General features: G+C 30.6%; 1 protein-coding gene and 1 pseudogene across 1 annotated transcript in view; one reads left to right on the forward strand and one right to left on the reverse strand.

Annotated features, from left to right (window-relative positions):
- Nucleotides 1-24,983, forward strand: part of LOC147906885 (uncharacterized) — a 365,738-nt gene that overhangs the window by 208,418 nt on the left and 132,337 nt on the right. The gene's annotated exons all lie outside the window — the stretch shown is intronic.
- LOC147906893 (uncharacterized) lies at nucleotides 22,202-23,973 on the reverse strand (annotated as a pseudogene).

Below are 24,983 nucleotides of genomic sequence, written 5' to 3' on the forward strand. Positions count from 1 at the left end.
AAGGTGCTTTTAAAATTTAATGATAAAACAGGACACTCCAGCATTCCCTTAAGATATATTTATAATTCTGTAATGTTAAAAATGAAAATTCAAATATTTTTTTTAACAAGAAGCTAATACCATTAGCAAATACTCAATCAAAGGTCAAACTTCATTGACTTATTTAATATGATATACTATATACTAATGCAAAAAATTAAATGACTTTGTACTTTTAAAAATGAATATCATGTACATATCAATTGGTCACTGTTATAAAATAAATTTAGAGAGCAGATAGGAGAATTGTATCTCTTATTATGATATCTGTAATGATTAAAGTCTATTGAATAGGATAGAAATTAATAAAAAAGTGAAATGTTTCTTTAATTGTCAACAAATAATTCCAAAATTATGCTTAATTGTTTTTTATAATATCGCGTAGTTTACAGGAAAACGAGCAATTAATTACATTATTAATTGTACAAACTGCATTAATTGAAATATAGAAATCGTGCGAATTATGTTGGTAAAAGTACCGATTAGGAGACTAGACTCCAATAACCTTCACATTGACATATGGTATGTTGTCGCGATCATGATTCCGAGTGACCTCCAACAGGATCCCTTGCCTACAATTTGAGATCCGCACAATTTTCCACTTTTAGATATACAAATAAATCTTATACTGTGTTGTATGCGTAGTTGCCTCTTCTAAAATACATTTTAAATTGGAAATTTTTTTTTATATAATAAAAAGGTGATTTTTTCGAACTTCTTTTTTTAATAACTTTTTAACAAACAATAAGTGACGGTTAAAACTTATTGAAAATTACTCAAAGTCAAAACCTTGATTCATATGCCCCTTTCGTCAATATTTACTCAATACAATTTAATAAAAATTTTTACGTATCCATACACCACACACCCACGCGCGCACACGCACATATGTACGCACATACATAACACAAATAAAATATGTCTGCAGATATCACAATACATGAAAGCAATAATTCAAGGAAGAGATGATAATAATTACTTACTAATGTTGCAAATTTGTTATTTTATAGCGTTTCTATAAATTCTATATCTAAATATTATCAATATTACATATTACTAATATTCTTGAAACTTCCACGGGTGCTTTCTATATAAAGATTATGCGTTTTGCGGGTTTCCTCCGTGTTCAGATCCATTCTTGGAATGCCAATATTTCGTAAACCTTGCAGTCTACTTCATTAGGGAGCAACCTGATACTCCTGATACAGCATATAGATTCCTAATACGAGATAATGGGGGCTCTTGCATCCAGTTTTACAAATATTGACGTCTATTAATTTAATCGAAATTCTGATATCTTATTAGGAGCTTATTTCATAGTAAGGGACTTTCCTCTATATGTTTTCAATTATTTATATTTGTCGTAAATATTATATAAAGTATAAACAATAAGATAGGAAACAAGACTATTTATGTTAAATAACATTACTTTATAATTCGAAGCGCCACTACGGTCTGAGTGTTGAGATGTTGAACTAATATATATATATCAGCTTGATCAAAAAGTTTCCGGAAGAGACCACCAGGTGATGCTCTGAGTCAGCTGATTTGAGTTCTTTTTTTTTGGCTAGGTTGCCACATCTATCATTGACATTTCCATCAAATTTTATCGCCATAGCTTGACATTTGTAAAAATTACGCCGTCTTGAGTACATCTACCTCTGCGCGTGTTTTCGATTTTTTACAGTTTTAAAAATGGAGTTGAATTTGCAACAACGAGTTTGCAACAACGATTACCATCCAACAGCCATCGAATTCACCCGATATGATTCCCTGCGATTTTTTTCTGTTCGATCGAGTCAAAAAACCTGCGAAGAACGCGTTTTAACAGCCGAAAGGAGGTAATGGAAAAATCGAAGACGGCTCTGATGGCTATACCAATAATAGAGTTCCAGAAATGTTTCGAGAGCTGGATCAAGCGCTGGCATAAGTGCGTTGCAATCGCTGGAGAGTACTTTGAAGGGAACAATATCACTTTTGATGAATAAACTTGTATTTTGAATTTTCTGAATGAATTCCAGAAACTTTTTGATCAAGCTAGTATTCAAATAAATGAATTAATTTTAGAAATAATAATTACGTGCCGATATGGTTGTCGGCTTTCAACGCAATCAATCTGAAATATTATAATAATCCCTTCAAATTTCCCAAATTAATCTTAAAAAACTGTAATAAACTTATTACTTGCGAAGAATTATTACTAAGGTCTCGGTAGTCTAAAGGCTCAGGACACTCGCACGGAATGCAGGAGATCCGGATTCGACTCCCGGCCGAGGCAATATTTTTCACAATAAATTTATTACAGTTTTTTAAGATTAATTTGGGAAATTTGGGGGGATTATTAATATTTCAGATTGATTGCGTTGAAAGCCGACAACCATATCGGCATGTAATTATTATTTCTGAAATTAATTCATTTATTTGAATATATATATATATATATATATTAGGTGTTGGAATTAATTCGTAGCGTTTTACAAGAGATGGGAAGTACTTTCATTAATGTATTTTTTAATGCTCATGTGAAATAAATAACATTCTTTCATTAAAAAACGCTACGAATTAATTCCAACACCTAATATATATATATATATATACCTATATATATATATATATATATATATATACACAGTGCGACAAATATGTTCCCGGTCACGAATCACATCTCAGCAACCAATGGCGACATCTGTGCGTTCAAACATGCATTTTAAAGGTTGAACATTTTGCTATCATCTGTCAAAATTTCATTCATTTTGGTTGACATATAACGAAGATATGACAGTTCATGTTAAACAAGATTTTGGTCGAGGTAGAAATTTACCAATTACTGGTGCATATTATCTCGAAGTTTTAAAGGGCAGAATTCATATTCGTATTCGCCCCGAATATTGTGATCCAGAAGATTGATCTTTGTTGCATGATAATGCACCGAGTCACACTTCATTGATTGTCCGTCAATGTTTGGCTCTTCTTTGGAAATCGTGTCTCTGTGTTAAACCATCCACCGTATTCACCTGATTTGGCCCCCTGCGACTTCTCATTATTCCCAAAATTGAAATTGAAATTGAAAGGACGCTTTTTTGATGACATTCCGACCATCCAATCAGCTTCTACACAGGCACTAGAGGCAATTCCGCAAACTGAGCTAGAATATGCATTTGAATCACTATTGAATCGCTGTAACAAGTGTATTGAAGTCAGAGGAGAATATTTTGAATAATAAAAAATATGCATATTGTTGTTTCAATTATGATTTTCAGGCCCTGTCCGGGAACATATTTGTGTATATATATATATATATACTTGTATATATATATATATACTTGTATATATATATATATATATATATATATATATTAGTTCAATATTTCAAAATTCAGACCGTAGTGGCGCTTCGAATTTTAAAGTAATATTATATAAAGTATTTAGTCCACATTTTTATAATATTTCGAAAATAAAATTTGAAAAAGTAAATATGTAAAATATTTATGTAACATTTCAAAAAAATAAATTGTAACAGATATTTATGAATATTTATCATAAATATATTCTGTGGGCATATTCTTAAAATATTCTTAAAATTTTAACTATTATCTAAACCCGGTTATTTTAATCGATTTACCTCCATAGTTATTTTTATTGAAAAGGATAGTATTATCATACTTTGTTACAATAATCATAAATTAATTACATTAAAAATTATTTAACACTTATAATAATTTTCGGTTATAATCAAATTGAGATTAATAGTGCTAAGAAGTAAAAAAACACAAAAAAAAGGTAAGAAAAACTTATGAAAAGAAGAGTATAAAAACCACAGCACAAAGTATTATTTATGATATAATATTTAATTATCATTATATTAATAAAACATTAGACGTTTCGGCCACAATCTGGCCATTTTCAATATATTCATAATATTCTTAAAATGCAAAATTACAAACATCTGACATTACATTCAATCGTAAAATTCATGTAAAATAATTATATCTAAATGTGTTCTTTCATTATGTGAAGGTGCATCATACAACAATGTTGCAAGGTTGCATGTTGAGGTAAAAAAATTTTGCCCAGTTTTGTTTCTTTAAAGGCCGTTGTAAGTAATATAGTGAACGAAATTTCTATAAGAACATTATTTTTAATAGAAAAATCTAAATGTCTTCTAAATAAAATTAAAGAAAGAGAAGAAAATTATGAAGGAATAATAAAAAAAATAAAAAAAACAAACTTAAAAAATAAAGTATATAATTTTTTTTATAAATAAATTATTTATAAATATATTTTATAAAGAGTTAAAGTCAATTAAAGTATTACAAAGAACGTAACAATTCTAATATTAATAATTAATATTTCCATCATTATGAGTAATTAACTCATGTATTCTATTTTCTATACTACAAACTAACCCAGGTAGCAAGGTGTCGTCTATTTGATTAGTCATTAATTAGTCTTTCTTATGACAAATGTGACGTTTAAAGTGATGTCCAAACATCGTAAAAATGATGTGAATTTGTCACAGGTACATAACGTCATAAATCAACGTTAAAAATTATTTTTTTGTATTATTAGTGATAACAAGGTGATGTCCATTTGGCATCATTAATTTAGTTATGACGAATCTATATGATTCGAAGTGAAAATTACAAAAATGATTTGCTAGGCGTTGAAGTTATAAATATTCTACTAAATTCAATTTACTTTTGTAATTTCTAATGTATTTTTAGAACCATAATAAACTCTTTGGCGTCTAAACACATAAAAATGACGTGATTCTTATATTTCTTATCACAAACTTATATTTCTTATCATAAACTGACATCAAAAATATCATTATTTTCGTGTATATCATTATTATCACATATATCATTATTAACGGAATAAATGACATTATTAATTGATCACTAATAATGTTACTAGTACGTCGACAATCGGCCATTTATTCGACGTCATTAAGTATGACATATTGTAAAGACGTCATAAATAAATGACATCATTAATTTGTTAGAAAGATGACTTCATTATTACATTTTGAATAAGTCATGTGACGTCAATAATTTAAAATGACTAAAATGACTATCAATGTCAAAATAAGAACAGACTTGCTACCTGAGTATCTTTTGCAATGTCATATCGATTTTATTTTCCATTCTTGTTTTATAACGTTTTTCAACTTCTTAATGTTATTGTAATGTTTATTATTTCTATATACTGCTCTTGATGGAATTCCTCATAAGTTCTCTATCTGATTTAAATCTAACGAAAGTGCCGGAAAGTTTACCACTTCATAAGTAGCAAATTTTTCAATCGAAACCTGCACTCTTGTGTTTTCTTTGCACTGTGTATAGCAGCATTGTCTTGTTGTAAAATAACATTTTCGTGAGTTTCTTCGATAAATGAAATTAAATAATCTTCTAATAAGTTGATATATTTTTTTGCGTTCATTCTACAATTATATAAATTTTGCATATTGATGTCTTTGAATAACTAAATGCAGTCCACATCATCAAACATCCTCCGCCGAAAAATCTGCTGGCTCTTGCCTTATTAGTTTGTAAATCGTGAGAGTAATATTTAAAACCGTCAGGTCCGTGTAGGTTACTTTTTTTTCCAAAAAATACGATATTTTTCTATTCTTCATAGCAAGTCATATAACTACAAGCAAACTTTAATCTCGCAGTTTTATGGTCTTAAATGTGAGAAAGACTTTTTATCCACTTTCAATCTTTATCTTGTTACAGTATTTGCTGCACACGTCGTGAGTTTAAAACTCTTGCTAGTTCACTAGCAGTTTTATTCCCGGTTCATATTTTTTTTAAATTTATGAATGATCATGTCTATTGTAAGTTTTGTAATGCCGCTTGTATAATGATTTTTATCATAGTTTTCACGCGATCTCAAAAAATTATCTATAGAATTACTGGATCAATTAATTTGTTGACGACCTCTCGAATAGAAATATCTGCATCACAATATGCTTATGTGAATTTTTATTCTTCTCAACTGAAAAACTTTCCTTGTGGCATTCTGCTAGAAAAAAAATTATTTTAAATTATTTAGAAATTATAATATTATTCCTGACACTTATTTTCCTTGAGAATGATGTTTCTGGTTTAAATGATAAAAAACCATTAACATTATTTTTATATAATAAGTATTAAATATATTTAATTTTTATACTTAAGTAATACTAATAATTTAGAAATTGATATTATTATACTTTTTGTTATATATAATAGCGCTGTTTTTTATTGTAAATATATAATTGTAAAGTAAGATGGCCAATATATTATTCGCAAATAATTTTCCGTCTTTAGACTTTAAACTGTTCTAATCTAAGACTTTTTAAGTTTCAATTTCTATAGCAATTTCGAAATATTTGTTTTTGTAATATTTATATCATAATATGCAATACTGTTTGTGATTGTAATATCAATTTCAAAAATATGACAAATGAATGTCTTGATATTAATATCTTCCTCATTATAAGCACGACCTTCAGTGTCTACCAATTACACGTTTGCTGGTACAAAATTATATTTAATACAACTATAACGATTACTAATAACATGTTTGCTGGAACAATTTTCATCGCGGAATGACATATCTTTCGAGTGATCTTACATCTTTTAAAATAAAGCAGCACGATAAAAACTTTTTATACATAATTATACATAAACGGTTATATATAATTTATTTATAACAGTTACAAAATATGTACAACCACTTATATATAATTATGTATGAAAAATGTTTTACTGACCAGTTAAATTTTAAAAGAGATAAGATTACTCAAAAGACATGTCATTTTGTGATAAAAATTGTACTAGCAAACGTGTCATTGGTAGACATTGAAGGTCATGCCTATAATGAGAATGTTAGGATTAAATGATCAAATATTCATTTGACACATTTTCTAAATTAATATTACGATTACAAACAATATTGCTTGTTACAAAAATATTACAAAAATTGAAACTTAAAAAGTTTTGAACAGATCCCTAAAATTTAAAGACAGAAAATTATTTGTGAAATTATAATTGATCAACAATTTTCCTTGAAATTATACATTTAGAAAAAGAGCAGCTATTATGCATGATAAAAAATGTAATAATATCAATTTGTAGATTATTAACAATATTTAAGTGTAAAAATTAAACATTAAAAACTTATGTATAATTATATAATAAATTATACATAATTATATATATATTTTTAATTAAATTTATAGTGATATATTTGTATATAAAATATGATTATATATATGAAAAAAAGATTATTTTATTATTAGGAAACTACATATAAATAGATAAAAACCTAGTTTAATAAAAATTTTCAATTTTTACTTGTTGCAATGACAAGTGAAAAACTTTTATATTTTTTCATAACTTAATAATGAAATAATTTTTTCATAATTTTATAATCAAAATATTTTATACCCTTATTAAACACACATACACACACTCACACACATTTTACAAAATCGTAGAAAAGTATTTATATTAATACCACTATTAATAATAACATAAAAAACGAGAATAAACATGTATGGGAATGTGTGTGGCAATGTGCGCGTGCGTGTATGTCTTAGAGATGTTACAAATGTTTTGATTGCATTAATCATAGAACAGGATTTGATTGGAGATGATTCTAATTTATATTAAACAGTTTTATTCAGTTTTATTACAATTTTCATAGGGAGCTTTTTACATCTTTTAAAAAAAAATCAATTAAAAAAATATTTATGTTGTGCTTATATGAATTGACGGATATATAAACGAAGTGAAAAGAAAGTGAAAAGCTCAATCATTCGATTTATTTCCAAAACTGTTGTAGGTATTACAATTGAACACAGCAGCCATGAACCAAATCTGTACGAGACAGATCATGAATCTTCTCAGCAAAGATATATCATTCGCTTCGATCAATTAACAATGTATCTAAATTACATATAGATCATGCTTTTTATGATAATTTTTTATCTTGTGAAAGTATTTGTGTACAATCCGCTATAATTAAACAACATTTCGATCATTCTCTTGAAAAAAATAACATAAATTTATAGACCTCATAAATTTATAATCTCTTTTATAGATTATTGATAAATACAAATTTTTTAATAATTATAGTATAATTCGTAGAAAACCTATTATATCAATTATGTACATGAGCTATTTGTATGTATTTTACTAATTCCGTGAATTAGTTTAAACTATAAAGACGTAGAACCTCTTCTTTTTACTTGTTTCAAAGTTGCTCTTAAATAATTGTTGAAGTTGACAGGGCTTTTATTTTTATTCGTAGACCGCGATCATAGAAACAATAATGTGGCAAAAAGTCGATTTCGAGTTTTGTCGGCATCGGGACGTTGTTGATCATTGTCCTTCTAGGATAAAGAACTTTGAGTTTCTTGAATCAGAACAATAATTGTGCCACTGACCGACCGAAGGGTGCAACTGATAAGCAAACTCATAGCTGGAATACAGGTATTCTCAAGAAATTTAATTATTCTTAAACAATATAGCTAATGAATAAAGACATAATATTGACATCCAAGTATCATTTTTAAGAAAATTTTATGAAGCAAATTTATGAGATGATAATTTTCGTTCAGGTGGTGAAGATGCTTGGAAAAAACCGTTCAGCCAGATTGTGATCACTAATTAGAAAGTTGAAAATCAATCAATCAAATTCTCGTTGTACGTGCGCGCCGCATATTTGGCCATCATAGTCTTCACTGAACGATTGACTATCTTCTTCATCCTGATAACGTTCGTTTTAATTGAAAATAATTTGACTGTCAATGTGACTTATAAAATGTCGACATACTTTGATATACTTCAACTCGTCATGTTTTATTTTCCACTAAGGCTAATACTGCTGTATGAATCAATAGTGTTATTCAATCGATGGATATATGTTATTATATTATTTTCTAATTTACAATGAACTTAAATCAACAATTCATCATTCTTATATCTCTATTGTCATGTATTTATTGAAGTGCGCTTAATTTTTGCAGAATTTTTTGCTGATGAACGAAATGAACACGAGACGCTTCTCGGAGGACACGCCGCAGTTGCAGTTTAAATCTCAAAAACCAAAGGAAGCAACTAATGCAGATAATCAAATAGACAGATATATTTCGAGAAATGAAAGTATCGTTCTGTCCGAACATCAAAGATTATCTAACCTTCCGGTATACGTAAAACTTCAGCGGGTTTCCGCCAGTGACCAATTGCCGCCGATTTTGTGCAACATCAACTTAACTATCGAGCCAGGTCAATTGTGTGCTGTAGTCGGTGCAGTAGGCTCCGGCAAATCATCTATATTACATCTACTACTGAAGGAATTAAATCCCGGCCACAGATTCCATAATCCTTACTCAGGGCTCCTCGAAGCATAATTTTCCGGGATACTACACTAACAATCCGAATCTGCGTATCTCCTATGATAATCAAGAACCCTGGCTTTTCGGTGATTAAAGATATAATTTTCTATATAATTGTCTAAAAAGTTTGTTCATAATAATTTTGATTAATAACGTGATCAGTTCAATCTCTGAAAGATATTTCAAATAAAATATTCATTCTAAAAAGTGAAATTTCTTTCTTTAAGATTGAATATTGGAATATTTTTATTCAAGATCAACTTAATTTTTACTCTTTAGAGAAAAAATTTACTTCAAATTATTTAGAGAATTCAAAATCGATTTTCTATTTAACAATATACTTTTTCCTGAAAATTCAATGTTACGTACTCAAAGAAAAATCAAACTTTTTTTGGGAAAATTTATATTCTGGGGATTAATATCCTCGAGAAAAAAGTCTTCATATGCATTTGATAATTAGAATTATCATGTCAATAGGAATTTGATTGCCGATATGAACTGTTACACGACAAATCAAATGATTACTTTTCACAAATAGAGGAGAAGACGGGCAATCAGATAGCGCAAAGTCTTTTAGAACAGGCGAAGAAGGCTTGCGAAAAATAACGATGGTTGCGAATTGAATTTGTCGGCGCAAAATACTGAGTGTGAGAGAGACATCACGCTTACAGAACAGACCGCAAATTTGCTTAAAATAAAAAAAAACCATTATATTGTATCACGATAGGGACTATCATTTACCTGCATTTTTTTCTCTTTTTTTATTAATGGACTCTCAACACATTTACTGATATTACTGACAAGGTACATTATTGTATTACTAAATTTGTATGTATTAAATATTAATTTTTTTGTTCATGGTTACTTTTCCACAATATTGTTTTATGACTACGTTGATTTTTGATAAAAATGACTCGCAGCGTACTACACGAAATGAAGAATTACGGAATTATAAATTATAATAGTACTATAATATCATGTATATATTTTTGGTTTAGAACAATGTTTAAATATTACAACAACATTGAAAATGACTCGATCGAAGTCGAAACGTTTGTTTTTGTTAATTGTAATGGTTATATGAATTTTTAATTTTAATTTAAATTAAAGTTCTTTGCTACATTATTGGCTCTTGGCCCTTCTTTTGTACTACATTATTTTATACATACATAGACTTGTTAATATTTATTAATTACAAAAAGATATAAAACATCGTATTAAGTTCATTATATCTTTATATATTAGCTCCTTTTCCATCATTTTACAATCAATCCACATGTATAGATGTAAGAACGGTTCCTGTGATATTTTGTGCGTGTTTAATACAATACATCTGAATTTTTACAGTGAATTAAAAAATAGAGCAAGAAGGCAAAATCATTAGCCGAAATCAAATTTTATTTGCAGTATATTGTATAAATCTTTTATTTTATAAAAATAAATACTATGATAGTATATATGTGTAAATACATAAAATTGTGAATACACATATATATATATATACAATATAAATATTCTGAGAATAAAAATAAAAAATAATAGTAAAATTAACTTTATGTTTTATGTTTACATTAATAAATTATATTATAATTATAAGAATAATCATACTTACCTTTACATTATAAAGAACATTACATTGTGCACATACTTTCAATATATCAAATATTTTATAAAAGTTATCAGTTTCAACTTAAGTCATCACGTGTCATTAAAAGCCATGTAAATAAAAAGCATCCATTAAGCACGTTTGTACTTAGAATAAAGACAAAATGTTGCTAGTATAGTTACATTTACAATCATTTGTGCCTTGTGATAATAGAGTAAAAGCATTAAATACGGATCAAGCACTACTTCCGGATCGCACATTATATTTAAATAATTATAGTATTTTCTATATATCAAATAATATGCATATCACAATATTCTTTGACATTTTCTTTATCTTTTTAAGTGACAATTGTTTTTTTATTTATTAGTAATAGCGCTGTATATTTTATTAAGGTCGTTAACTAATAAAATATGAAACATAAACTAGGATATATACCTATAAAAATTTATTTGAAGTATAATATCATAAAAATTGCCTTATGGTTTTTACAGGAGGTAGTAAATAGCTTTAGATTTCACGAAAAAAGTCAATATCATGCTCAACTGAAATTAAATCCAGAAAGGTAAAGCATTTGGTAAACTGATTCGCAATTAGTGTATGGCAATTAGTGTATCTAATTGTAGATAATTGTCAGTACTTAATTTAATCAAAATTAAAATGGTACTGAAATGAAATAAAGTCGTCCATAATGTAATCTTTATGATTATTTATAACTATTAAATATTTTATTAATTTGAATTTCCTTCTGAGTAAAAATACGAATTTTTTTTTCATGAGTGATCTACATTTAGTGATTTACCTCAATCTACGTATCTATAAATAAAAATTCCGTGAAAAGAAAAGCAATCTAATCTAGATTATCTATGTCCATTCTGTTGTTCAGTACTTGCTGATTATACGGCATACAAATACGTTATACTTCAGTGTACATATTATACAGTATAGTGTCACAAAGTAATTCCTAGAGAGAGATTGCAAAAACTATTTCTGAAAAGCTTATAAAAAATATTAAACCGTGTTTGTGTTTCGTGCAGCAAGAACTAATTCAGTAATTAAAATACTAGCCGATTCAAAAACTATGACAGAGACGCTAGAAAGAGCGCTGGCACCATTAATGACCTTTGGTTCATTCTTCGGTGTAGGCATGTTCGAATATCCTCGTGGACAACCTAGGGCGTATTTCTCTTGCCTATATGCTTTGGCTAAATGGGGCTCTTTTACGTACTTTTTGTACTATCTATATTTCATAAGAATTATGCAGAATAGTCAGATAAACTTCATCGAAGACATCCAAATAGTTCTTGTGAACACATTAATTTTCATTAGCCTTTGTCGTTTCAAGATAAACGTTTAGAAATGTATTCCCGGTCCCTATATAATATAACACTTAATCTTATATTACTTATTTTTTATTTAATAATATTTTTAATTGAGAGTATTAAAAGAGTCTTAAATTACTCTATTATCACAATTATAGGCAAATACAAAATTATAAAACGTTTTTATAAAAAGCTTTCAGTACCATTAACCATGATCTGCTTTTAATCAAACTCAAGCTGCAGTCTCTCCCATTCGATTCTTCCGCTAATCTGCTCATTCCTTACAAATCGCATGTAGCAAAAAAAGTCCTCAATATAATCTATTTTCTCTTTCCTATTCTTCTCATGCTGTTTTTTCTAGAGTACATCAGGGTTTAATTTATGGAATTTTACTTTTTAATATTTTAATCTGATTTGTCTAATGTTTCTCTATCCTCTGAGTTCTACATGTATGCAGAAGACATAATTTTTTTCAAATTCTTTCACCCATGTGAAGCTTTTGCAGCATGTTCTGCTTTAAATAAAAATCTAAAATTTATTACCGAATGGTCTCTATCTACTAATAATTCACTGCATCTAAATCCCTCTAAATCATCCTTGCTAATTGTCGGTTCCTCAACATTATTATCCTGTATTCAATCCTTCAATATTTCTATTAACTTCGTTCCAATTCCTTGCTCTTCTTCTATTAACCCTTTGCGGCACAATATCTTACATATATGATACCATTTTAACTTCAGTTTTCTATGTTTTTCATATAGTTTTTAACATATTATTACAATAAAAAGAACATTGTCAATGTTTAGAATATCAATTGTTATAAAAAAACTGTAGAAACATTCCTATTGTTAACGAAATGTATTTTATAAATAAACTGGAAAAATTCATCCTATTTTAACAATATAAGTATGATTGCGACTACTCAAAAATAGCTAATTAAATAAAGTTTGAGAGTTTTTTTGGGTCGATGATTTCGAATCTAAAATCAAAATTAAAAAATTCAAAATGGCGGATCCAAAATCGAGGACAAAAAATTAAAAAATTAGTTTTGGTGCTGTAAAATGCGAGTGTATATGATTTTAACTATCGCTTGACTATTTATTGCATCACTGTCTTACAAGGAAGGTTAAACAACTAAAAAGTTCAGGAAATTCTTAAATATTGTGTGCAAATATAGTAATTTGTCCGTAACACAAAACTATTTTTGTTCATGCGGAATTATGTTGATATAATATCTTTTCTTTTTCAAGTTGCAACTGGCTGCTCTATCAAAAGCCAAAATTAAATGTACGATATTTTATAAAAATAACAATTTCTTTATTCATACTTTGCTTGTAATTGTCTAAAGTATTTTGCATATTCCTTTACGTATATCAAAACTATTTGACTAATTTTAAGTTTTGATACACTGTTATTATTACTGTTGCTGTTGTTGTTATATAAAAGCTCATATAATAGTTACTGCTACTATATTGATGGATTCTACTGAATTTGCCCTTTACGCTATCTCGCGCAGCCAACGCGATATGAGACGAATACCTAGGGAACACGTGCATAGGTGTTTTCATTCATATTTGAAAAATGGTTCTTCGGAACATAACTATAACATACATTGTTGTTTGCAGGATCAAATGTCTCTTTGATTTTCGTTATATAAAATTTAAAAACAATTTATAAATAGGGATGCAAATAGAGGTATAAAATAAATAAATAATTAAAAAAAAATTTTTTTATTGTAGTCCTAAAGTACTTTTGAAATCATTCAAATTTTATTCCAGAAATTTTTTCCTATCTCTTATAACTTCGACGATATTCGTTTAAAAAAAACCGATTTTTCCCAAAAACATATTTTACCTCCTAAAACTGTAATTCTGAACGAACAAAAAATAGCTTTGTGTTACGGATGAACCACTTTACATATAATTTCAAAATTTTTTGAATTTTTGGGTTGCCTAGTGGCCCTTAGTTTTTTGTTACTAATAGGCTTTGTAACTGCAGTTTTGCTGACAGCTAACTATTTGCAAACTGCTTTAGTCTATTATATCATATTTTATGTTCATATCTATTACTCTTATTTACACGTGATCTTTTTCATAGAGCAAGAAATTAAATAAAAATAAAAATAAATATTTTGGACAGTTCAACACAGACACTTTGATGCTTACATTATTAAAATATAATTCTTTATCTGTCACATTTCCTGTACATATTGGAATATCAATTTTTACTCATATAAATTTATAATAATTTTTTTCTGTGTCGCATATTCGATAAATATGATTTTTTTAAAGGAAATGTGCTTACATGAACTTGCTATAGTAGATGACACGTTGGAATCTCTCGGAGCGTCAAAGGAATACCAAAGGCTACGTAAATAGATAATTCGAATAATAATCGGATGGATTGCATACGTCTTTTATCAATTTGCATATTGGAATTTTCTTGTTTACTTTGTTCTTAATTTTGACATAAATTTTATCTCGGTTTTGTTTGTAACGTATTTTATGTTTCTGACCGAATATCCGCCAAACATTATGTTAAGTGCTCTGATTTCTGCAGTTATCCTTGGATAGTATTGTACCTGTGTATACATTTACTTTGTAATCTATTATGACATTGTGCGTCAAAATATTTACAGTGTGAAACACATAAAAACCTTTTGGTAACATATAAAAAATGGAAGCCGTGTCTATTAATGACCATGAACTTGACAACATAATGCTTGATGACATATGTATGTCTTCTGTATTGTCTGTACAAAACATGTGTATATAGTACTTATTTTGAGTTTTGAAAATAAACTAAACAAAAATTATTTAAAATAAATAATTAATCACTACTTTTCATTGTTAAATATTTATAAGAGATGACTACCTTTAGAAAACACTGCTAAAGAAGAAAATGTTCAGTAATGTAATCGAATAAACATACGGTCAAAATTTCCACCTTCAATGAATTTGATCTTGACATATAACGTCATCAAAAAAATAACAGCAAAAGTGACGGTAAAATTGTCATAAAAGAGTAATGAAAACTAACAGTAAAAGTAACCCCCCCTCCCTGGTTGTAAGGGATAACCGTATGTCGATAAGTAGTTATGATACGATTGAATTAGACGCTATTGAATTTGCCTCCGCAATGGAACAGATCCAAAGTGATTCCACATCCAAAGTCTCCTGCGTCGAAGAATTTAAATGCGTTTCAAAAAATTTGTATAAAATTTCGCATAAAGTGCGCCCCAACCGACACAGTGAGCTCTTTAAATTAAAAAGTACGTCCGATTCGTATGTCCGTTTAGCGGAGTACGAGTTGAGGTAAGTTTTCACTTCGCCCTCCATTTGACTTTCAGCTCGTTAGGAGCTATAGGACGAAGCGAATTCCTTCCGATTTGCAGTTCTTCCCCACGGCTCCTTTGCGATTCTGAACCTGGACATGACCAAATCGATCTAATAATTCGGTTTCTGCTGCGTTTATCCCCTCAGCTCCATGCATGTGGGGTTTGGACGAAACACTTATAATAAATAGACTTGTAATTCTCGCCCGAACTCGAATGAATAATATCATATACATATTTTCAAAATGGCAACAGTTTGAAAAAACAATTCGAATTTTCCTAACATTTTTCCATTTATTTGACCTTCAAAAAAAATTTACATAGACTATTAATTCTAGCATAGGAGATAATGGCATATTTTCTGAGTATAACATAAAAGTAGAAGTCAGTAGAACTTTCACTTTTTTTAGAATCGTGATGACCATATTCAAAAACAAGAAAAAAGGCGAATAAAGTTTTGAATTATTTTAGTACAAGTATCGCTCCGTCTATCCATTAGAAACGAATGTGACGCTCAGATGGGAACGAAATTTATTTTATTGAAAACTTTCTAGAATGGAATTTTGAAAGATTGAATGTAAATAATGGCGAGCCGGTTATAGCAATTGATTGGTGCGCTTTATTAGATTGATCATGAGACACACAATATATTATTTTATCTCGTATATCTTGAACAATTTATTATTCTTCCAAAAAACATTTTTGTGAGATATTCTTATGACTATAAGCTTTCAAAAAGAGCAAAAATAATTGATATTTTTTACCCCTAAAACGTAAAAACTCCTTTAACAAAATGCATTTGTTTAATATTTTTAGCAATTGTTTCAAAATTTTGTTTAACATTTCTTAGCTTATTGAAAAATTTATTTTCTGTAAGGCGCATAGTTTTCTGATTTTCTTTTTCTTTATCTGTAAACGAATTATAGTTTAAAACAATTAAAATTGAATTATAAATTTTTGGACAAAATTCATTCTGCTGCTCATGTCTGCGAAGTAGAGTCTTCTACTCTCTCTTGAGAACGACAAAAGTTTCGAAATTGAGATTTTCTTTATCATTTCTTAGTCCAATATGGTGCTCCAGAGCTGTTATGTTGTGACAACATTTGCTTCATATTAAAACTGTACAATGTATACTTATGAAATAATAGTCCACAGACTAGCAGTTTGCACGAAGAAGAGAGAGAGAGAGAGAGAGAGCAATGTGGATTTTTTAAAATTGAACTTAGACGTTTAATTAGAACGTTATTGTTATATGAAAATTTACGTATATCTACATGTGCATGAGATATTAAGTAGTATGTAATGATGTATCGATGACTTGTAAATTGTCTGTGTATAAGTGATATTTACAATATGAATATTTGTCTGTACGATCCCCTTAAAACTATACGGTGGAAAAAATTTAAATTCAAATGTATTATAATCAATTAAATGTAAAGGCAGAGAGAATTAAGGATGTTTTATACATATTTTCAAAATGATAAAAAAATTAAGAGAAAATTACAGATTATTCTAAATCACGTTTAAAAATAATGTGACAAAGGTTTATTATCTGGATAATAAGTTTTACTAAATAGTAGTATTTTTTTAATCTGTGTTCTAATGCAAATATATGAAAATGCATTGTATATTATAGAAAAAATGTTAAATATCTCAATTTTTTAATATAAATTCGTTATGTATTCAGGGTTATATTAGGTGTTGGAATTAATTCGTAGCGTTTTACAAGTGATGGGAAGTACTTTCATTAATGTATTTTTTAATGCTCATGTGAAATAAATAACATTCTTTCATTAAAAAACGCTACGAATTAATTCCAACACCTAATATATGTAGAGTTACAATGCGATGAATGAACTAGTTGTCCAGTAAATAAACAAAATACTTTATTCTATTTCTAGTAATATATCTTCGTAAATAATCAGTGAATCGCAATAAAACTTTGCATAAATTATTTTATGTGAATATTTAAAGCACTTATAAAAGAAAAATGTAAATTTTTTTGTCATTAAAAGAAATTTAATATTTAACGATAACAAGAAAATACAATTTTCACGGAAAATAATAACAATTAAAATAAATACTACAAAAATGTTATTAAACAAAAATATGATCTTATACACACAACTTTTATATGTATATATTTTATTTGAAATGTTAAGCATACGTCCAAATTCCATTTTCTTTTTGTAGGTATATCTAAAACATTCTTAAATTATCAACCTAATATTTTTTAGATGTTTGCAATAAATAATATGTTCAAAAAGTATTTAAAAAAGTAACAAATAATATATTCAAAAAGTATTTAAAAAAGAATGTCCCGTTTAAAATCATTTCTTTTATCTGAAATATTATTTTCCGTATTGATTTGAAATAATTTGATGCAACTGTTAAAATGGTACACTCTTTATATGTATGTACATGTAGAGGAAAGGCCCCTATTATAAGACACCGAATTCATTTTGTGTAAATGCTAGAAGTAGTGCCTCTATAGGCAGAATTTAAAAAAATAGTAAGTCATTTTGGAGGGAATTTAATAAGTTTTAAGATAACGTTATATAAAATTTAATTCAAATTCCATTTTTTTTTAATTAAAGAAATGTAAAAAGTGAACAAATAGCAAAGTATATCAGTATTGCAATTAAAAAATTTTATTTAGTGTTTTTAAAATACAAACAAACACTGCCAGTGCGCGAAAAATGAGCACGCGATAGATTATACCCAGAACTCGTTTTCAGGTAATTGGAATCGAGCATCGCAGATATAGGCACTCGACATTCATTCCAGTTGTCTTTATTAATGTACAATAACATTTATACTTTAGCAACGATTTTTACTATAACATAGGAACATTATTTCATATTAGGAATATCCTGAATACCTCATATACGATTTTCCGCCTTACGATCATCAAACTTGTATAATTAAACAATTTAACATATCTTATAGTTTTCTATTAGTACGACTTTATTCTATTATATATGAAGAATTTATTGCCAAATATTTATTTATCAAATAATAAACAAGGTTTAACTGCTCATTTCATTGAAACTTGAAGACATCCAAATTCTAAAATCTTGTTTTACAGTGACTACAGGCATGATCTAATAATGAATATTAAATAGTTTTCAATCCAAGAGCAATAAATTCATGGTGGATAGATAGCGTCTATTAGTTTAGCAGAAATGCCGCTATCTCATATTAGGCGCATATCTCATAATAGGGGGTTTTCCTCTACGAATAATTAGTTTCAATTACGTAAAATAATATATTGTGAACCGCAAGTTATAACATTATTATTTATAAGTGAAATCTATAACATTATTGTTATATTGAATTTTACGTTAAAAATATATTTTGCTTAGTACTTTTCGTATGTCTTTCGGTTTATTATAACAATTATAATTTATTTATAGGCACATTCACTTATAACTGTGTCTTATATCACGCAAACTAAACGTAATATTCAAAGTACAAATATTACTACAAATGATATGGTACTATTTTTATGCTGTAGTGTTGTGTCTATTAAATTTGACTCAAATTTAATTCATTACTTACTATGTTCAGACATTATTATGCTATACTTTGAAACTAAAAAATAGATTAATTTTGGCTAATATTGAAGTTAAAAATAATGGAGTATCATTAAATGTAGAGTTGCTCTTTGATATCTGTGATATTAAAACATAATTGATGTTTTATAATGTCTTAAATTTACTTATCCGTTTAATACAATTTAGCAAGTATCCGAAATGTTAATCATGTTAGTGTATATCGAACGCTTATTTATTTCAATTAGATTTTGCAGTTTATATTGCAAATAAAGCAGACAAAAGTAGAATTTGGCTTGGGACAATACTACTTTGGATATAATTTTATCTGTAAGGTATGTCCACTTTTAAATAAAAATATAAAAGTATGTAATAATCGTATATATATATATATGGTATATATATACTATATATATATTCGTATATATGTACAGGAATGGGCAGTAACTCTGTCCACTTAAAATATTTACTGCTATTTATTTTAAAAAATACGTAATAATATATATATTGAAGTTGTATAGCATCAAGAAAATATACTGCTAACAGTTTTTTATGGATATAGGCGTTTCGATGACCTTCACTTTTTTAATGAAATTGTATAATGTTTTTTACACAACATAATAAGTATTCTGCATGTAAAAGATAGTGATCAAGAAACCAATAGTTTATGAGACATTTTATACTTTATTCTGGCATAATGTCGACGTAAAATATTTAATAACTTATAAACAATTAATTTTTTTATAATGTTTAATTTTATAATAATTTTTCATAACCTTAATACTTTTATAAACGGAGTATATATTGATATGAATAAGTTGATGGAAAGAAACACATAGTTGCTTAAAAAAAAATATGTTGTTAAAAAGGATAATTTTTTAAATAAGCATAACTATGTATTTTCTCTCTTTCAATTGATTTATCTCATTCATTCTATTCATAAAATTATTAAGGAATATAAAAAATATTAATAATTTACAAGTTATTTAATATTTCATCATGTCAATATATGTCAGAATAAAGTAGAAAATATTTCGTAAATAATTGGCTTTTTGATATATGTACCATTTTTTTAATAGTTTTATGTATATGCAGAATAATTAGATGAAGCATATTGTGTAAAAAAAAATCATATAATTCCATTTAAAAAAGTGGAGGTGAAATTTTCGCCTGCACCCGTAGCAAAAACTAGTAGTATAACAATGGCGATTCTAACCCTGGTCCTATGAGGTGGTGCGGGGCACGGAGGATACTCATAGGCGCGGGGGAGTAGGCGCGGGGAGTACTGGTAAGCTCGGATAGGGAGGGGGAGGCGCGGGAAGTCCCGGCGCTATCAATGTTTACTGATATAATGATACGTATCGCCATGTTGTGATTTTACGTATTATTGAGACCGCCGCCACCCAACACCCCATCGCCGCAGACGCTGCCGCCACCGCCGCCACCCCACACCCCGCCGCAGGCATCAGTGCCACCACCGCCGCCGCGTGGACCTCGCGTCCACCCTAAAGTGCGTTTCTAACTGTCGAAAAAAAAAATGCGTTGCGCCACCACCCCAACACCCACCCCAACACTCACCCTAAAAAATGCGTCCACTATAACGTGGACTTTTGTCTAGAAGATCGGTGGCACATCATCGATGTATCGGCTGCTACACAAAGCGCCTTCAATGAGGGATAGATGATGAAATCATACTGCATTCTTACAGTTCTTTCTTTCAAGATCAGAAACGTTGATAATGATATTTATCTAGGAAGAACCGTGAGATCGGGTGACACGTCGCGATGCGTTAAGAGAGAGAAACTGATAACGATATTTTTTATAAGAAGAGATCGGTGACACGTCGCCGATGCTGCAACCCAATAGGGAGGGTAGCCAAAGTTCACTCGATTGATTTTCGTATATATTCTTTTATTAGGTGTTGGAATTAATTCGTAGCGTTTTTTAATGAAAGAATGTTATTTATTTCACATGAGCATTAAAAAATACATTAATGAAAGTACTTCCCATCACTTGTAAAACGCTACGAATTAATTCCAACACCTAATATTTGATCCATGTCAACGCTCGTAACTGAAGCTTACGATTGAATGAAAAAAGTCTAATATACTGCCTATGTACATTATATGTACTGTCAGATGTACTGTCAGGTCGGACATGTCGCGACACAGAAGCGTTTTTTTTAACAGAAGCGTTGGCGTTTTTGGATACATACATACGTATATACATACATACATACATACATACATATGTGTTCATACATATACGTTCATACATATACGTTCATACATATTAGGTGTTGGAATTAATTCGTAGCGTTTTTAATGAAAGAATGTTATTTATTTCACATGAGCATTAAAAAATACATTAATGAAAGTACTTCCCATCACTTGTAAAACGCTACGAATTAATTCCAACACCTAATATATGTTCATTCATACGAGTACATGTATTATAAAGGAAGAGAAAAAAAAAATACGTAATAAATACGTTAACGTATTTTCATAAAAAAATTCTTTTATTAAAAAATTCTTTTTATTAAAAAATTCTTTTGCAATCACCAGTTATATATTTTCAATACATTTTGTAACGCGCAATTCTGAACATGTTATCCACATCGCATAGTATTAGCAACATCCAGCTTGGTTAAAGATTCCAGGTCTTCGTAAACTACATCCAAAGTCTCGATGCACATGCGTTCTCGCTCATCGTCCAAAAGCAAGTTCCACAGCCACGTTCGTTTTTCGCGTCCCTTAACGTACACCATAGCCATCATCTTCAAATACAGCTGCTGTGATCAGACGTTTCGCCTCGTTGTACGGGATCATCTCATCCTCCCATCGCAATCCATGGTGATAAGCAGTCAACAGGAAGCGCAAGACCTGTCGGATCTTGTCAAAAATTTCCATGGCACGGAACTCGTAAAAATGTAATGTGTGAAAACGATCTCCTGTTTCAGCACCGCCACTTCCTTCACGATAAATTTCTTGTTAACGATGAATCCTTGCAGATCCACGAACGTTGGCACGAGCATGTTGTCGAGAAGACTGCGGTCGATCGTATAATTTGCGACGTATCGTAGATCTTATATCGTGTCAGAGATGCATCTTAGGTGATTTTGCGCACAACATTGGTCAATGGATTATACTGAACCACGCGATCGTGTATGATGAGACAATAGGCCGTTGTATTTGCGGGTACATTCTCTTTACATTCAAAGTCTAATCGCACGTCCACGGTGCCACTCTTGACTGATTCGTTCTGTTGAGAGCAATCGATGATCACGAATGGACCATTACGTAAAAAAGTTGTAAAGGTGAGACTCGGCTCGAGATACTCGTATCCGTAGTAGCCCTTGCAGAAACGCGCGTACAAATCGTACAGAATCGCACATCTGTTTTTGTCCAAATCCAGATTCAAGTCATCGTACGGATAACATTCCGAATTTAGGTAAAGTTTCGCATTGGTTAATTTGCAATCGTCGAATCGACTTACATCCTCGGACATGACATTTTTTCGACCTGTTTGCATAGCGAAAATAACGTAGCGCGGCTTCTCGAGCTGAGTAGCCGTCTTGATGGCCCACGAATGCTTGGTTGTACTCTACAAGAGCGGAAATTCGTACAAATCCCACGAGCGAAAAGCCATGCTCAGATATCGTCCGCTCTCCAAAGCGCGCAGCATCGACAGCTTATTTATCTCGCTCAATAACACATGTGGCATTCGCCACTGTACTTTGAATAATTCGAGCGTTGGCTCTACCGCCGGATCTCCCGTCAGACAATTGTTGTCGTTGCGCGCTCGTATTAAAATCAATTCGTGACGAGCGTTGATCACCACGCGTTTGTAATCTTCGTAAAATCTCAGCAGTACGTAGAGCGGTACACAAAAATTAAAATATCCGGCTGCAGTAGTCTGCGCATCCCAGCCGGCATTCCGTAGAATTACGCTTCTGTCGGATGACATTGTTACATAGTTTTTGAGCGTGCTAGTTATATCCACATTTCTATTACGGTCAATCTCCACACCATTGAGTTCATATTGAATCTCATCGAATATGAACGCGACGCAATTATTTCTTAATACGACATGAGCACCCTGGACCACTTTGTTCTTCGTCAATTTTCCCTCGATATATAGAAAGCTTTCGTACGGCAGTGTGTACAGATCCTGTTGCTGTATGGATATTCTTATTTCGTCGCTGTACCCAAATGTGGTGTTGGCGAACGGACTATACGTGTGAGTCTCAATCTTGACGATGCGATCATCGAAGATTGGCTCGTCTTTAATGTTTAAGATATCAGTCATCTCAAATGTTGCACACCGCGAATCTCAAAGACTTTAAAAATGCAACGTTCGTAGCGCTGAGTTTCTTCTTCTTCCTGATGCAGCTGGATGAGCGAGTGTTGTCGAGCTGTGGCGTCACCGACCTTGTAAAGGATGCGTTATCTCTCTGCGTACGCTCCGTTCCGTTCAGCACGAGCATCTCACGCTCACGTTATTACTGTCGCCGTCGTACGTGCAATCTAACGGTGATCTCTTCTCCTCGAAAATCGTCTGTTCTGATCGACGATGCGTATCGTTAGATCTGTAATGCTCCGTGCGATGATCGGCAGGTAAATGATTTGCGTCGGCCTCTCCGATATCTTATATCCTGGCGCCACGCTCGGCGAAAATTCATGTATCGTGTGCGCGCTTTTGCCGTTGCTGTATACACCCGCGGTCACATTACACTCTACGCGGATAATGTTTATATTCATTATGTTGATCGACACGTCCTATTCGTGCCACCTTCGCGGCTGCAGTATACGCTTCGACGAAAATCCCAGCAGCGATCCAATGCTGTTGAACTTGTCAAAATTTATTCTGTACGCATTAATCTCACATTTCATCGTGTTGTAGTTTGCGCGAAGTGTAATCGGGTATTCTCCACCCTCATCATTATCATCATCATCATCATCATCATCATCATCAGCGTTATTGTCACCACGCACTACATCAACGGTTTCAAGTGCGTAGCGGTGCGGACGTTTTCGTAAAATCGCGCGTTTCAGAAATTCATTTATATCTCGCACTTCGTACGAATCTTCGGGAATTGTAATTTCCGCGTCGTCTTTGGCGAAATAAAATTTGTTGTTCGATTCGTTCACGTTCGGTATCGTGTGATAAGTCTCAAAAATCGCCAAACCGAGCTCGTAATCTCCGTCACTCAAATCTATGGCGGGGAAGTAATTCGCCGTGAGGACGGTGCTCTTTCCGCTAAGCGTAAGCGTCAACGACATGACGGAAAAAAGCGTTCGACTAATAATAAGATTTCACAGCATCTCGAGCTTTTTAAATTCACGCTCGTCTACCGTTTGTAGAAACCGCAGACACATCTGTCCGCAGAAACTTTGATCGTACGTCTGATAGGACGTGCCGAAACTGTCAAAATACACGACGCGATTGTTACTCTTCGCGTACGCTACCCAGTGAGTATCAGGCCCCGTCGCATCATCCAGATTCACGATACCGCTTTCGTTTCAGCGCACACCGCTCGTCGGTAACGTGTTACGCATGAAAACGCCTCTAAAGTATGGTTACGCATACGTCTCGCGAGCTCGTTCAATTGTACATTGGTAGTTGCGCCAGGCGACATTTTTATCGTCTTTTTGACGTTTTTTTTTTCTTTGCAGCTACGCCCTGTCCATGTTTGTATGGACCGAGATACAGTCCGCGTCCATATTTGTACAGAGCGAGA

The sequence above is a fragment of the Acromyrmex echinatior genome, chromosome 17, assembly GCF_024713525.1.
Source record: "Acromyrmex echinatior isolate Ae372 chromosome 17, ASM2471352v2, whole genome shotgun sequence".
Taxonomy (NCBI): Eukaryota; Metazoa; Arthropoda; class Insecta; order Hymenoptera; family Formicidae; genus Acromyrmex; species Acromyrmex echinatior.